General features: G+C 45.8%; 1 long non-coding RNA gene across 1 annotated transcript; it reads right to left on the reverse strand.

Moving 5' to 3' along the window:
• Window positions 1-445: 445 nt before the first annotated feature.
• LOC307058096 lies at window positions 446-5744 on the reverse strand. The gene is made up of 2 exons (XR_013811082.1): window positions 5636-5744; window positions 446-901 (listed from the first exon to the last, which is right to left on the reverse strand). It is a non-coding gene; the product is annotated as an uncharacterized lncRNA (long non-coding RNA).
• Window positions 5745-6687: the final 943 nt, after the last annotated feature.

Raw genomic sequence — 6687 nt, forward strand, 5'->3', positions numbered from 1 at the left:
TATTTGTCCTTTCATTTCTAAGATTTCTTTATATAATTTGTGTATTAACTGTTAACTACATTAGTTTACAAATACTTTCTCCTAGTGTATCTCTTACCTTTTATTTTTACATAAGCTGCCTTGTATTTATATTGTACATAAATTTTCAGTTGTAATGCAATATATCAATCTTTTCTTAGTTCATTTTGCCCTTTGTGGTTTAAGAAATTTTCTTCTACACTAAGATTATGAAGATATCCTACATTTCCTTCCAAAAGACTGAAGTTTTACTTTTCATGTTTAGATTTTTAATTTATCTGGAACGTAATTTTTTTATGGTATACAGCAATGATCTACCTTAGTGTTTTTTTCCAAATGGAAAAGTCAGTTGTCCCAACACCACTTCTGAAGTTCTCCAAATTAGATTCCTAGGGCTGCTGTCACAAAGTACCACAAACTTGGCGGCTTAAAACAATAAATCTTTATTCTCTCATAGTTCTGGTAGTTAGAAATCTGAAATCAAAGTGTCAGCAGAGCTGTGCTCTCTCTGAAGCCTTTAGGGGACAATCTGTTCCGTGCCTTTCCCTTTGCTTCTGGTGGTGGTTGTGGATACTTGGCATCTCTCAGCTTGAAGCTGCATAGTTCCATCTCTGCCTCCACTGTCACAGGGCCTTCTCCCTTGGTGTGTCTGGGTCTCTGTGACTCCGCTCCTCTTCTTATAAAGACACCACTCAGGATGGATTAAGAACCTGTCCTGCTCCAGTATGATCTCATCTTAACGAATTTCATCTGCAGCAACGCTACTCCTATTTAGGTCACAATCTGAGGTTCTGGGAAGGACATGTATTGGGGGAGACACTATTCAACTCAGTAGTCTGCTCTGGGGTCCTCTTTGGGTTTCTTCTGCTCCATGTGTCTACCCCTGCACAAAACAGTACTGTATTAATTCCATGGATTTAGTGTAAATTTTATTATCTGCTAGGGCAAGTCCCCCTGTTATTCTTCTTTTCAGCATTTTTTTTTTTTTTTTTTTTTTTTTGTGCGGTACGCGGGCCTCTCACTGTTGTGGCCTCTCCCGTTGCGGAGCACAGGCTCTGGACGCGCAGGCTCAGCGGCCATGGCTCACGGGCCCAGCTGCTCCGCGGCATGTGGGATCTTCCCGGACCAGGGCGCGAACCCGTGACCCCTGCATTGGCAGGCGGACTCTCAACCACTGCGCCACCAGGGAAGCCCTCAGCATCATATTTTGACCTTTATTTTTCCAAACGAAATTTAGAATCCGTTTATATAATTTAGAAAAATCTTACTGCCATTTTGATGAAGTTGCAATAAATTTATATATTAACTTGGAAGGAAAGTATCATCTTTATTATATTTAGTCTTCCCATTTATGGGCATGATTTATCTCCTGTTTACAGGCATATCTCATCTTACTGTGCTTTGTGCTTTGTAAAAAATGCAGATACTGCATTTTTTACAAACTGAAGGTCTGTGGCAACTCTGTGTCAAACAAGCCTATTGGTGCCATTTTTCCAACAGCATTTGCTCACTTCATGTCTGTGTGTCACTTTTTGGTAATTCTCACAATATTTCAAACTTTTTCATTATTATTGTATTTGTTATGGTGATTTGTGATCAGTGATCTTTGATGTTACCTTTTTTTTTTTAATTTATTTTTGACTGTGTTGGGTCTTCATTGCTGTGCGTGGGCTTTCTCTAGTTGTGGCGAGCGGCGGCTACTCTTCGTTGCGGTACGCAGGCTTCTCATTGCAGTGGCTTCTCTTGTTGCAGAGCACGGGCTCTAGGTGTGCGGGCTTCAGTAGTTGTGGCACGTGGGCTCAGTGGTTGTGGCTCACGGGCTTAGTTGCTCCACGGCATGTGGTATCTTCCCGGACCAGGGCTCGAACCCATGTCCCCTGCACATTGGCATGCGGATTCTTAACCACTGCGCTACCAGGGAAGCCCTGATATTACCATTTTAATTGTGTTTGGGTGCCATGAGCCATGCCCATATAAGATGGCAAACTTCATCAATCCATGTATGTGTTCTGGGACTTCCCTGGTGGCGCAGTGGTTAAGAGTCCACCTACCAATGCCGGGGACACAGGTTCAAGCCCTGGTCCGGGAAGATCCCACATGCTGTGGAGCAACTAAGCCCGTGTGCCACAACTACTGAGCCCGCATGCTGCAACTACTGAAGCCCACGCACCTAGAGCCCGTTCTCCGCAACAAGAGAAGCCACCTTAATGAGAAGCCCGCGCACCGCAACCAAGAGTAGCCCCTGCTTGCTGCAACTAGAGAAAGCCCGCGCGCAGCAACAAAGACCCAACACAGCCCAAAATAAATATATTTATTAAAAAAAAAGTTATTAAAAAATGTGTGTGTGTTCTGACTGCCCCACGACTGGCCCATCTCTCTCCCTCTCCTCGGGCCTCTTTATTCCCTGAGACAGAACAACACTGAAATTAGGCCGCTTAATAACCCTACATTATTAAGTGTTCAAGTGAACACTTAATGGCCTCTAAGTGTTCAAGTGAAAGGAAGAGTCACACATCTCTCACTTTAAATCAAAAGCTAGAAATGATGAAGCTTAGTGAGGAAGGCACATGGAAAGCTGAAACAGGCTGAAAAGCTAGGCCTCTTGTGTCAGTTAGCCAAGTTGTGAATGCACAGGAAAAGTTCTTGAAGGAAATTAAAGTGCTACTCCTGTGAGCGCACAAATGATAAGAAAGCAAAACAGCCTTACTGCTGATACAAAGCAAGTTTTAGTGGTCTAGAGAGAAGATTAAACCAGCCACAACATCGCCTTAAGCCAAAGCCTAATGCAGAGCAAGGTCCTAACTCTTTTCAATGCTATGAAGCCTGAGAAGTGTGAGGAAGCTGCAGAAAAGTGTGAAGCCAGCAGAGAACAGTTTATGAGGCCGAAGGAAAGAAGCCGTCTCCTAAACATAAATGTGCAAGGTGCATCAGCAAGTGATGGTGTAGAAGCTGCAGCAAGTTCTCCAGACCTAGCTAAGATAAGTAATGAGTGTGGCTATACTAAACAACAGAGTTTCAATATAGACAAAACAGCCTAATATTGGAGAAAGATATCCTCTAGGACTTCCAGAGCTAGAGAGGAAAATCAATGCCTGGCTTTGAAGTTTCAAAGGACAAGCTGAGTCTCTGTTGAGAGCTAAATGCAGCTGGTGACTGTAAGCTGAAACCCCTGTTTATGTACCATTCCAAAAATCCTAGGGCCCTGAACAATTATGCTAAATCAACTCTGCCTGTGCTCTAGAAATGGAACGTCAAAGCCTGGGTGACAGCACAGCTGTTTACAACATGATTTACCAAATATTTTAAGCCCACCATTGAGACCTACTGCTCAGGAAAAAAGATTCCTTTCAAAATATTACTGCTCATTGACAATGCACTTGATCGCCCAAGAGCTCTGAAGGAGATATATAAGATTAATGTTGTTTTCATGCCTGCTAACACAATATCCATTTTGCAGCCTATGGATCAAGGAGTAATTTCGACTTTTAAGTCTTATTATTTAAGAAATACCTTTCATAAGACTATAGCTGCTATACATAGTGATTCCTCTGATGGATCTGGGCAAAGTAAATTGCAAATCTTTTGGAAAGGATTTATCCTTCTAGATGCCACGAAGAACATTCATGATTCATGGGAAGAAGCTGAAATAGCAATGTTAACAGGAGTTTGGAACAAGTTGATTCCAACCTTCATGGATGACTTTGAGGGGTTCAAGACTTCCGTGGAGGAAGTAACTGCAGATGTGGTGGAAACAGCAAGAGAACTAGAATTCGAAGTGGAGCCTGAGGGTGTGATTGAATTGCTGTAACCCCCTGATAAAACTTTAACAGATGAGGAGTTGCTTCTTATGGATGAGCAAAGACAGTGGTTTCTCCAGATGGAATCTACTCCTGCTGACGCCATTTAGATTGTTGAAATGACAACAAAGGATTTAGAATATTACATAAACTTGGTTGATAAAGCAGTGGCAGGGCTCAAGAGGACTGACTCCAATTTTGAAAGAAGTGCTACTGTGGGTAAAATGCTATTAAACAGCATTGCATGCTACAGAGAAATGACTCCTGAAGAGTCAACTGATGCAGCAAACTGCACTGTTGTCTTATTTTAAGAAATTGCCACACGCCAACCTTCAGTAACCACCACCCTGATCAGTCAGCAACCATCAGCAAGGAGCCAAGACCCTCCACCAGCAAAAAGATTACAACCTGCTCCAGGCTCAGACAATGATTAGCATTTTTAGCCAGAGTATTTTTTTTTTTTTTTTTTTTTGCGGTACGCGGGCCTCTCACCGTTGTGGCCTCTCCCGTTGCGGAGCACAGGCTCCGGACGCGCAGGCTCAGCGGCCATGGCTCACGGGCCCAGCCACTCCGCGGCATGTGGGATCTTCCCGGACCAGGACACGAACCCGTGTCCCCTGCATCGGCAGGCGGACTCTCAACCACTGCGCCACCAGGGAAGCCCTAGCCAGAGTATTTTAAATTAAGGTTTGTACATTGTTTTTTAAGACATAATGCTACTGCACACTTAACACACTACAGTACAGCATAAACATATATGCACTGAGAAACCAAAAAAATCGTGACTTCATTTACTGTGATGCTTGCTTTATTGCAGCAGTCTGAAACCAAACCCGAAATATTCCCAAGGTATGCCTGTTATTTATAATTTTTGCTATAAAGGTGTTACAGGGGCTTCCCTGGTGGCGCAGTGGTTGAGTCCGCCTGCCGATGCAGGGGACACGGGTTCGTGTCCCGGTCCGGGAAGATCCCACATGCCACGGAGCGGCTAGGCCCGTGAGCCATGGCCGCTGAGCCTGCGCGTCCGGAGCCTGTGCTCCGCAACGGGAGAGGCCACAACGGTGAGAGGCCCACATACCGCCAAAAAAAAAAAAAAAAAAAAAAAAAAAGGTGTTACATATCTTTTATATATTTAGTCCTGGGAATTATGGTTTTTGTTGAGATTGTTAACGGTATCTTAAAAGTAATGATCTCATGAATTCATTTAGTAATCTGAAAAAATGCTCAATATGTAAGCTTATAGAGAAAAACATAAAACCTCAATTTCAACAAAACACTAAATAATCAAATAATGTGTACCCTACTTAGGTTTTTATATCTTCTTCCTTCCAATGTGTCCTCCTTCCTTCTTACACTCAACACAAACTTCAACACGTTAGCGTTAAATTCTGCCATTTAAGTCCCTGCCAACCATCATTTCAACCATTCAGAATCTTAAATCTTTTCAAACACTAGTTCTAAATTCAGTAACTATAATGTAAAACTGGCTGAACTAGTTAACACGCATTGCCGGCCCCAGACCAACTTCGATCCATTCTCTCATCCGCCCGTCTCACGCACAGGCGCCCCCGGCCCAGACTCCGCCAGTTCCACGATCGGCTTTGTTTAGGGCTTTGGACACGGACGAGCCCCAGCGGCGGCGGTCACCGGCTCCGTCCAGGGTCCAGACCCCACACCAGGCGCTCAGCGCGACCCTCAGACCCCGCCCCACCCGTCTGCCTCAGCCCCGGGAGGACCTCAGGATGTCGGCCCGCCGAGTCGGAACCCGAGGACCCGCCCAGATCCCCGAGCTGGGCGTCCGCGCGGGGAGCCCCTCTTACCGGAGCCGGCTCGGCCATGGGCCCTCGCGGTCCCACCCGGCCCCGGATCGGGTTACGGCCAAGCCAGGCGTCCCGGCTGCCCGCGGCCTCCCACCCCGCCGCTCCCCGCCGACCTGCAGGCCCAGCCCAGGCGCGGTGCACGCTGGGACTCGCGGCCGCTCCGCCCCACAACGCCCCCTGCGGCCGGGAGGAGCGAGCGCTGTCTGCAGTGGCAGCCCGCGCCGTGCGGACCGGCGTCAGTCGCAAGCCGCAGCCGCCCGGCCGTGACCGATCCTCGTACTCTCTTGGGGGACCCAGAGGAGGGAGACGGAGATGCAGACGGAAAGAGGGGGAAATGCAGCGTCCACTGCAAATGGATGGATAGGATACTCTCTATTAACCGAGATAGAAACAATGAGAGGGAGTGCAGGGGTTTGATTCCTCCCCGAAGCCAACCCCAGTCAAGGATTAGGTTCAAGGGGTCATCTGTGAGGTGATTCAGGAACCAAGCGAGGGAGGTGAGAAATCAAGGGGCATTAAGCATTAACGAGCAGGTCCCCCCGTCGGCAACTGGGAGTCCATTCTGCTGGGGACTCAGAGGATGCAGATCATCCCTCAGAATGGTCCTGCCAAGGGTGAGGAGGCTGGGTATTCATCCTCAGGAGGTCAGGCAGAGTCATGACATCGCTGGCCCCATGGACTTACATTAGGAACATGACTCATAGTCTATAAAATTCAAGAAATGGTCTATAACCTAAATATGAAATGGATCTTAAACTTACTCTGCCTTTCACTCTTAAGCAGCCAGTATGGTTGAACTGCTTAGATATATGTAATTGCTATCCCTAACTTAAAGGTTTCCTTAGCAAACAATATTGTATATATACAATTTAGCAACAATTAAGCAAATTTTAAAAGAAGTGAAAGTTGTCCATAATTCTGGTATTCTAATGTAAATGCTCGATTTTGTTTCATATAGACTTCCAGTCTCTGTCCACAGACATGTTCTTTTTATATGCTTCTGAGACACACATAATTTTTTGTCTTTTTATCTTTCACTTACCATATCAAGG

The sequence above is a fragment of the Hyperoodon ampullatus genome (assembly GCF_949752795.1).
Source record: "Hyperoodon ampullatus genome assembly, chromosome: 9".
In the NCBI taxonomy this organism is placed as follows: Eukaryota; Metazoa; Chordata; class Mammalia; order Artiodactyla; family Ziphiidae; genus Hyperoodon; species Hyperoodon ampullatus.